The sequence below is a fragment of the Theropithecus gelada genome, chromosome 15 (genome assembly GCF_003255815.1).
Source record: "Theropithecus gelada isolate Dixy chromosome 15, Tgel_1.0, whole genome shotgun sequence".
NCBI lineage: Eukaryota > Metazoa > Chordata > Mammalia > Primates > Cercopithecidae > Theropithecus > Theropithecus gelada.
This window is the reverse complement of record NC_037683.1, coordinates 69,380,742-69,391,265: the sequence shown is the minus strand read 5'-3', so window position 1 is coordinate 69,391,265 and position 10,524 is coordinate 69,380,742.

Sequence of the window (10,524 nt, the reverse complement as noted above, 5' to 3'; positions counted from 1 at the left end):
TCGCTTTCCAAACTAACACTTCCTAGTTTTCTCTTTTCTTAACTTGTCTACCTTGAAATCTAAAATCTGACACCTAGATCCTTATGAGGACTTTACTTTGCCTTATAGCAGCCCTTTTCCCCCAGGATCTGAAGAAGACTGTAAACTAAAGCCAAATGACTTGATATTATAAGGTTAAATATCATTTTTCCCTCATGCCAAAAGGAAAACGAAACTCCCCAACTATAGCATTTTCTTTAGAAAATTTAAATTTTTAAATAGGTTCACTATTGTTTTGAGATGTGTTTCTATATTTTAAAAGATCCATAAGTCTTTATGCTAAGTGCCTGGCTCCAAGTTATAATTTCCTGCTATTTGTAAAGATAGAAAAAACTTTGTATTTCTTTTGGATAAAGAGAATTAGCATATATGTAATATACTGCATCTTTGTTGCTTATAAAAAGGTGATATTTCTTTATGTTTTTTATAATATCTTTAATAAATTTTCTGTGATGTGTATCACAGTATGTCTTAATGCTTTTTCAATATTAACACTGATTTGTTTTCTCCATTTGTTTAAGAAATTTGGTTAAAAGGAGATTTTATTGTATTTCACAAAGGAGAAAGCAAAATTTCTTCTTTCCCTTCTTAGATTCTTTTGAGGCACAGTCCTGAAAACAAAAGAAATATTAGCAAAGGAAAACAAGTAGTTTTCGTTTATAAAATATACTGTACTCATCACATAGGACAGGCCTCAGTTCAAAAGTATTTCTCTCTCAAGACAGTGGCTTAGGGCCTTTGCTGAAATAGTACTTTAACAAGGAGTCATAAATCCTACATAGTGACGACAAAGGAGAGAGCAGTTCTAGTCTTTTAAAAGGTGGGAAAATGTGAGAAGATACTAAAAGTTGTTCCTAGATTGCTCTGATGCTGGCTGGTCCTTCTATGGGCTGATACGCAAGTTCTGTCTCCAGTAAGAAAGGATTTGTTTCCTGGCATTAGGCAAAAAGAGGCTGAGGCTGACTTTCCAGTGTCTTTACCTTAACAACCCTTAACATGTCTGGGAAAAATATTTTGGTTTTCTTCCATTTATTTCCCCAGCAATATATACTGTGAAGGACTCATCACCCTAGCAGACAACACAATGGCAAGATTTCTCCCTGAATGAGTCACTGGCTGGGACACTAAGAGATTGTGGCAAAATCCTCAGATCATAAATATCCTTATACGAGTGTCAATCAAGACTGTGGATAATATAATGAAAAGCAGCAACATCTTATCTTTAAGAAACTCAATGAACAGTACTACGAAATAAAAATATGTTTATCGCTGACCTCTTGGAATCTGCTGAGCTGGATATCTTCAGGGTTTAACTCTTAGCTCTTTACTTTAATACAGCTGTTTATCTTAATATTGCTTTTTTAAATTGTATGCATCCCTCTTTTAAAATGCTTGGTCTGAAAGATCCTAAAACAACTGAATTTTATGGCTAGCTTTCAATAGATAGTTCAACTGATTATTTTGCAGGCACAACACCAATAAGAGAGTCTTCAGAAGATGACTTCTTCTTCTTCTCTCTCTCTTTTTTTTTTTTTTCCTTTGGACAAAGTCTCAGTTTGAGACCCAGGCTAGAGTGCAGTGGCCTAACCTCAGCTCACCGCAGCTTCAACTTTCTGGGCTCAAGCAATCCTTTCTCCTCAGCCCCTCAAGTACCTGAAACTAAAGGCACACACCAAAATGCCTGGCTAATTTTTAAAATTTATTGTAGAAATGGGATTTCCTCGTGTTGCCCAGGCTGGTCCTGAACTCCCAAGCTCAAGCAATCTGCCCACCTTAGCCTCCCAAAGTGCTAGGATTATAGGTGTGAGTCACCGCATCCAGCCAGACTGCTTCTTAAACCGTGACTCACCCCACTCAAAATATTAATGATTGCCTCTGAACTGATAGTCATTCATCTTGAACAACAGAGGACACCGACAATGTTTAATTTTACCTGAGCCCTCTCCGCCAAGAAAGCAGCAATAGTTAAGAAATCCCTCCACTCTTTTCTTTTCCAGGAAACATATACTGAAAAGAACACCCATATGACTTAGATCAGACTCCCACCTGATCCTCTTTGTGTATCTATGACAATGCAAGGCACAGATTCTCCAAATTCTCATTTTTTTATCTCAAACATAATTACATACAGCGTTTGTTCCCCCAGAAATAGCTAGACGAAAGGTTGGCATTGTTGGCTGGCTGACTGACTGAGATTCCCTTAATTACAAAAATAAGATTAAAGAATTCTACCTACAACTTGTCTACGGCTCCCTATAAATGTGTAAGGTGCAACCACCCTACTGAAACACTCTGGTCTTCAGATATGAGGTGCTTTCTGTATTTCAATAGGCTGGATAAAATTGTTCCTACTTGTTTTTTGTTTTTGATGGGGTTAAACTCTGTGATTAAAGATGAAGAGTCGCAGATTGAGGGACTGATTCTAATCTAATCATATAGTGTCAAAAAATTTACTAACAAATTGAAACAAAAAGGGCAGAATTATGAGACGACAAAGAAATATCAAATGTTGAAAAATAGAAAAACTACAACTTATAGTAAAAGTTGGACAATCAAAAAATTAGATGAATATCTTTCAAAATATTTTTTACATTTTCATTAGAATATCATACTCAAAGCTCATATTAACTTATTATTTTCTAATTATGGACACTAGATTGGTGAATATAAAAGTTCGTTCTTTGGGTACAATGTCTTAAAAAACATAATGAAACTAATATCATGCAGTAGTTAAAAACTAAGCACAAATGTTATCATGCTTAAATTATGAATATAATTAAATTATAGTAATTTAATTTGAAAATATGAGTATTATTTGTGTTTAATTGAGTCACTTTAAAAATTGCTAAAATTGTGGCCAGTCTTTTCATGAAAGAAATCCTCTGAAGCAGCCTGAAACGAGAGGACACTGACTTTGATCTAGGATCTCATTATATTGCTAGAAAATGTTTACAGATGGGATGAACACTGTGATTTTGAATAGCCACAGGTTTCTTGGGATGGCACATCATTAACTCAGCAATTGCTCCTCCAAATGCCCACAGAAATAGGCTGGGAAACCCTTGTTCTCCCAGTGACTATGGATCATCTTCTTATCTACTGTGTCTAGGAGTGACAAAAATATGAACAAAAAAAAAACCTTACTTTATTTTATTTATGTATCTTAAGTTTTTCTTCATGTTAAACTAAATTATAAGAAATAACCTAATCTTTAGTTTCATTTTCAAAAAAATGAAGACTATCAATAAAGTTAAATATGCAAGTAATTATAAAATACATTTTATTATTATTTGCTTCTTATTTTTAAGAAACATGAATAACTTTTTCATTATACAATGACAAAATATTGAAGAATTGATAGTATTTCTAGAATATGAATGTATAACCAAAGTAACACATAGGATGGGTATGGTCAAATTCCCAGCTTCTGCTCATGTCTGGTAATTTTATCCTATGGTGAATATTGGGGATGCTACTGTCATAATTCTGTTGTTGTCTGCCTTTCAAAAGTTTTAAGTTTGTCTTAGTTAGAAGGTGACAGTTTAATAAACTTAACTTTAAATAATGCTATTTAAGACTTCTACCTCATGCTTTCTTTTTAAATTTTTATTAGATGGCTTTCTCGTTTGGGAAGCAGAATATAATGACATAGGATTACCTATGCACCTATACAAGTCCAAACTCACTGTTTCATTTTTGGAGCAAATAATAATTAATAACCATAATGTTGGTTTTGAAAATATAAATCAACCTATAAACATATCTTGGAAGATTTGATTATATTTACCAGAGTATAAATTCTATGAATCTTGCAATATAGAATAAATAGTACAGTGGGTAGATATGGGGAATAAGGAATGTTGAAATAATGTTTGGAGTGGATACGTTGCTCTCTTCATATTCAAAGATAGAAACCTGGAACACAGTGTAAAACTAGCAGTTTGTGAAAAACAGTGATAAGAATATCATGTAAGGCCATAAAAAGAACAGGAATGGAAGAGAGGGAAGTGTCAGTGACATAAATTCTTCAAGTCATAGTGGTAAATAGACTTTGTTTATAACCAACAAATAAAAAACTACATATAAAATTATAGTATTTAAAATTATATTGATAACCACCATCACAGAAGCAGAAATCAAAATCCTTATTTCCACCACTACCCAAGGACTCATTCCTCAGAGGAGGTGATATCTGTTATCTAAAGAACATCTATAATTTTTGAATACCACAGTGAATTAATAAAAACAAATCAATGTAGAGATACCTCCTGGTAAAATTTCAGAAGCCCCAGGATAAAAAGTTATAAACCTCTATAGAGTAAGAGAAAGAAAATAGAGAAAAAAGAAAAACATTAATTTACAAGAGTCAGGTTGATGCCAGACTTATAATCACCAAAATCCTGAAAACTAAAATAAAAAGGAGCAATGTTTCAATCTAATGATTGAAAAATTAATGTCATAGTATTTAATCTTCTTGAGTTATCTAATCGAGTGATATTTTATTGGGAGATATGTTTGTTTCTAAACTGCTAGTTTATTACAAATGAAAAATAGCTTTATACTAAAAAATAATTTTTCTTGTCACTCGAAGCAATTATTGAACAATTCCATTGCTGAAGAATAAAATTTAGGGGGAGGTGGAAGGGAGCTGAAATATTTATAGTGCAACCAAGAAAATGAGTAAGATGTGAAACAAAAGGTATTTTAAAACAATGCAACAGTATTGTGCTAGAACAAGCATGCCAAGAAGTAACTGTTAAAAGATTCTTGTGTATATAAGCATAAGAAACAGCATCCAGAATTTAGTCATTATAATTTATTCAGAAGTATCTCTGAGACCCAAAAGTATTACTAGTTCTCTAAATACCAGGATTCACAGTGAACAATAGAAAAATAAAAATAATTCTATCAATAAGTACTTACATAAAAACTCCTTTAGAATATATATGAAACATACAGGAACTTGGAGAATTTCCACAAAACAAGTGCACATTTAGCCATATACACTTTTAAACTTAAAATGTATTTTCAATAAAGTTCTCTTATTATCAAATTCTATTGTACTCTAAACATATATATATATATCGTATCCCTCTACACACTGAAACCTTTCTCTGTCAATTAGTAACCTAGCTCAGAAAAGTAAATAAAAGCAGTGAACTATACAACTCAATATTTTGGTAATTACCCACTGTGTAACTATCAAATGTTTGTGACTATATTTAGAATGCTTTCTTCTGAAATACATTAAATGTCAGAAATATGTACTTGTAATATTATTTCTAATTAACTCTTCATAACTGCAAATGCTAAGAAATATTTTGAGACACATATTCTAGTTTATACATTTTAATAGTGTTCATTGAAATTAATTTTCTACTAATATCAGTCAGAAAGACTGAATGCATGTATAACTGATCTTGCTTAGGAACACAAATGTATATATGTCTTTACTATGGAGCTGAAGATCCCAAAAAAGAATCTTGGAATGAAAATCTTTTATAGACTTTTATAATTAATTTTAACAGATTGTTTTATAACTAATTTCTCTGACAATAGAAGAAATAGGCACAATAAGAGAAACTGATCAATTTTAAGAATATGTTGGAAATGTATTGCTAAGACAAAAACAATCCCATTTTACTGAACTTTGGTTGCATACCTAAAACTTGTACTAATGTTGTCAAAATTATTAAAAGGCAATTAAAAACGGAAATTTAAAAAGCTTTGTTACCTATTTCTGCTACTATACATTTCGCTGTCAACATTTTATTTTATTTTACTTTATTTTAGACTTTATTGTTTCTAGGGCATTTTTAGGTTCACAGCAAAATTTAGAGATTGCTATACATCTCCCACTTTTACACATGTACTTACAACATCCCCAATCCCCTATTATCAACATCCCTAAACAGAATGATATTTAGTTATAACTGGTGAACATTCATTAGCATATCATTATCACCCAGAGTCAATAGTTTACTTTAGGGTTTACTCTTGGTGGTGTACATTCTATGGGTTTTGACAAATGTATAATAGTGTGTATACATTATAGTACCATAAATGGTATTATTACCACCCTAAAACCCTGTGTTTCCACTATTAATCCATTATTCTATTCTTAACCCCCTCCAACCCTTGGCAAACACCAATTCTTTTACTGTCACCATGGTTTGGCCTTTTCCAAAATGTCATATTTGGAATCATACAGTATGTAGCCTGTGATGGTTGATACTGACTATCAACTCCATTGGATTGAAGGATGCAAAGTATTGATCCTGGGTGTGTCTGTGAAGGTGTTGCCAAAGGAGATTAACATTTGAGTTAGCGGACTAGGAAAAGCAGACACACCCTTAATCTGGGTGGGCACCATCTAATCAATTGCCAGCGTGGCCAGGATATAAAGCAGGCAGGAAACCCTGAAAAGTCTACACTAGCTTAGCCTCCCAGGCTTCCTCTTTTTCCTGTGCTGGATGCTTCCTGCCCTCCAACATTGGACTCCATGTTCTACATCTTTGGGAGGCAGACTGGCTTCCTTGCTCCTCAGCTTGCAGACAGCCTGTGTGGGACTTTGTGATCATGTGAGTTAATACTACTTAATAAATTCCATATATAGATATAGATATATAGATCCTATTAGTTCTGTCCCTCTAGAGAACCCTGACTAATACATAGGCTTTTCAAATTAAGTTATTTCACTTAGTAATATGCATTTAAGATTTCTCTGTGTCTTTCTATGGCTTGATAGCTCATTTCTTCATAGCACTAAATAATATTTTATTGCCTGGATGTACCAGAGTTTATCCACTTACCTACTAAAGAACATCTTGATTGTTTCCAAATTTTGGCAATAATAAATAAGGACTTACCTCTGTGTATGGGTTTTTGTGTAGACATATGTTTTCAACTTCTTTAGATAGATATCAAAAAGCACAAGTATTAGATCATATGGTAACAGTACGTTTAGTTTTGTAAAATACTGCCAAACTGTCTTCTAAAGTGTCTGTGCCATTTTGCATTCTCATTGTCAATGAACGAGAGTTCCTATTGCTCTGCATCTTTACTAGCTTTTGGTTTTGTCGGTATTTTGGATTTTGGTGATTTAAATAGGCATGTAGTAATATTCCTTCAGATTGCAGTTCTCTGATGTGGAGCATCTCTTTAAATGCTTACTTTCCATCTGCATATGCTTTTGGTGAGGTGTCTTGTTAAGGCCTTTGGTCTATTTTTAATCTTTTTAAGTTTTTCTTATCTTATTTTATTTTTATTTTTATTTTTTTCTATTTTTAAGAAAGGGTCTTTCTCTGTTGCCCAGGCTGGAATGCCATGGCACAATCATGGCTCACTTTAGCCTCAACCTCCCAGGCTCAAGTGATCGTCCCACCTCAGCCTTCTGAGTAGCTGGGACCACAGGCACCTGCCACCATGCCTGGATAAATTTTTGACCCACTTCATAATTGAGATGTTTATTTTCTTTTTTTTTTTTTTTTTTTTTTTTGAGACGGAGTCTCGCTCTGTCACCCAGGCTGGAGTGCAGTGGCGGGATCTCAGCTCACTGCAAGCTCCGCCTCCCGGGTTCACGCCATTCTCCTGCCTCAGCCTCCAGAGTAGGTGGGACTACAGGCGCCCGCCACCTCGCCCGGCTAGTTTTTTGTATTTTTTAGTAGAGACGGGGTTTCACCGGGTTAGCCAGGATGGTCTCGATCTCCTGACCTTGTGATCCGCCCGTCTCGGCCTCCCAAAGTGCTGGGATTACAGGCTTGAGCCACCGCGCCCGGCCGAGATGTTTATTTTCTTAAAAGTTCTTTGTATATTTTGGATAATAGTCCTTTAACAGTTGTGTCTTTTTCAACTATTATCTCTCAACCTATGACTTATCTTCTCATTTTCTTGACATTATCTTTTACAGAGCAGAAGTTTTTAATTTGAGTGAAGTCCAGCTTATTAATTATTTTTAAATGTATTTTGCCTTTGGTGTTATATCTAAGAAGTCATCACCGTGTCCAAGGTTATCTAAGTTTTCTTCTCTGTCATCTCTTAGGAGTTCTATAGTTTTACATTTTACATTTGGGTCTATAATCCATTTTAATTTTTGTGAAGGATGTAAGAGTTGTGTCTAATTTAATTTTTGCTGCATGTTATGTCCAGTTCTTTCAGCACCATATGTTGAAATGACTATCTTTCCCTCATTGTATTACCTCTTTTTTAATAATTTGACTATATTTATGTAGCACTATTTCTGAGTTCTCTTTTCTATTTATGACCGATTTGTCTACCTTTTTGCCTATCACATTGTCTTGATTACTGTAGGTTTAAATTAAATCTTGAAGTCAAGTATATCAGTATTCCAAATTCTTCTTCATATTTTGTTGGCTCTACTGAATTTTTTGCCTCTTCATATAAAATTTAGAGTCACTTTATCAATATCCACAAAATAATTTTCTGGGATTTTTACTGGCATTCTACTATATCTATAGATAAAGTTGGAAAAAACTGACGTTTTGACAGTATTTTTTCTTCTTATCCATGAACATGGGATACCTTTCCATTTACTTAATTTATCTTTCATTTCTTTTATCAGTTTTGTAGTTTTTCTCATATAGATCTTACACATACTTGGTTATATTTATACCTAAGTTTTTCATGTTAGAAGGAGCTAATGTCAATGGTATTGTGTTTTTAATTTCAAACTTTACTTGTTCATTGTTAGTATATTAAAAAAAGCAATTGGCTTTTGTATATTAGCTTTGTATCATACAACCTTGCTATATTCATTTATAAGTTCCAGGTTTTTTTTAATTATTTTTACTTTTTATTTTTATTTATTTTTGAGACAGAGTCTCTCTGTCGCAACTGTTTTTATTTTTTATATAGATAATCATGTCATCTTTGAGCAGATATTCTCATTTCTGCCTTCTCAATCTCTATATATTTTACTTTCTTTTTCTGTATTACTGCATTGGCTAGGACTTGCAGTATAATGTTGAAAATTAGTGGTGGCAAAGGTCATCCTTACCTTGGTCTTTTCTTAGTGAGAAAAGTTTAAATTCCTCACCATTAAGTATAATGTTAACTGTAGTTTTTGTTGTGAATACACATTGAAGAATTTCTTCTTCATTACTAGGTTACTTAGAGGTTTTTTGTTTTATCATGAATAGAAAATTCAATATATTGAATTTTTCAAGTACTTTTTCTGTATCTATTGATATGATTTTTTTTCTTCTTTAGTCTGTTGATGTGATGGATTATAAATTGATTTTTGAATGTTTAAGCAGCCTTGCCTTCCTGGATATATCTCAGTTGGTTGTGATGTATAATTCATTCTATATATTATTTGGCTTAAATTTTTCGTGTTGTGTAGAGAATTCTTGCATCTATGTTTATGAAAAATATTGGTCGGTAGTCGTATTTCTTTGTACTGTTTTTGCCTGGTTTGGGCATTAGATTAATGCTGGCCTCATAGAATTTATTAGGAAGCATTCACTTTGATTCTATAATCTGAAAGGCATTGCAAGAATTTAGTATAATTTTTTTTTCTAAATTCCATATTAGAATTCACCAATAAACCCATTTAGGCCTCATACGTTCTGTTTTTACACATTATTAATTATTCATTATAAAATAATTATAGGTCTATTTAGATGGTTAATTTCTTCTTGTCTGAATTTTGGCAGATTGTGTCTTTCAAAAAATTGGCCCATTTCATTTAGGTTTTCAAATTTGTGATCATAGAGTTGTTCATAGTATACCTTTATTATTTTTCAGTGTTCATGAATTCTGTAGTAATAAGCCCTCTTTCATTTCAGATGTAATTTGTTTCCTTTCTCTCTTTTTTTCTTATTAAAGTGGCAAAAGGGTTATTAATTTTATTGATTTTTTTCAAAGAAGCAGTTTGGGGTTTTATTGATTTTTTTTCTATTGAACGTCTGTCTTTTATTGAGTTCTACTTTAATATTTCTTTTCTTCTGCTCATTGTAGATTTAATTTACTATCATTTTGCTAGTTTCCTAAGGGAAGTCCTTCTATTATTGATTTTAGAACTTTATTATTTCTATTTTATATTCAAATCTAGAAATTTCTAAGCATCATTTTATTATAGTCCACGAATTTTGATATATTTTACTTTCATTTTCATTTAGTTCAAAATATTTTAAAATTTCTAACAGTTTTTCTTTGACCCATGTGTTATGTAGAAGTGTGTTGTTTAATATACATGCATTTTACAATTTTTTCTCTTATCTCTCCTGTATTGATTTCTAATTTTATCCCATTGTGGTCTAAAAATTGACACTGTTTGTTTAATGAATTATCTTAAAACTTGTAACAATGTTGGCTTCTCAAGATTTTACAAGATTTGTCTATATTGTTCTTTAATTTACATTTACTGCCTTCACAATGCATGCAGCTTAGAAATTAAGTAACAGAAGAGCAAAACATTCAGTTATTGAACTTCAGTTTGTATTATTAGCAGTGAAAATGTGTAAT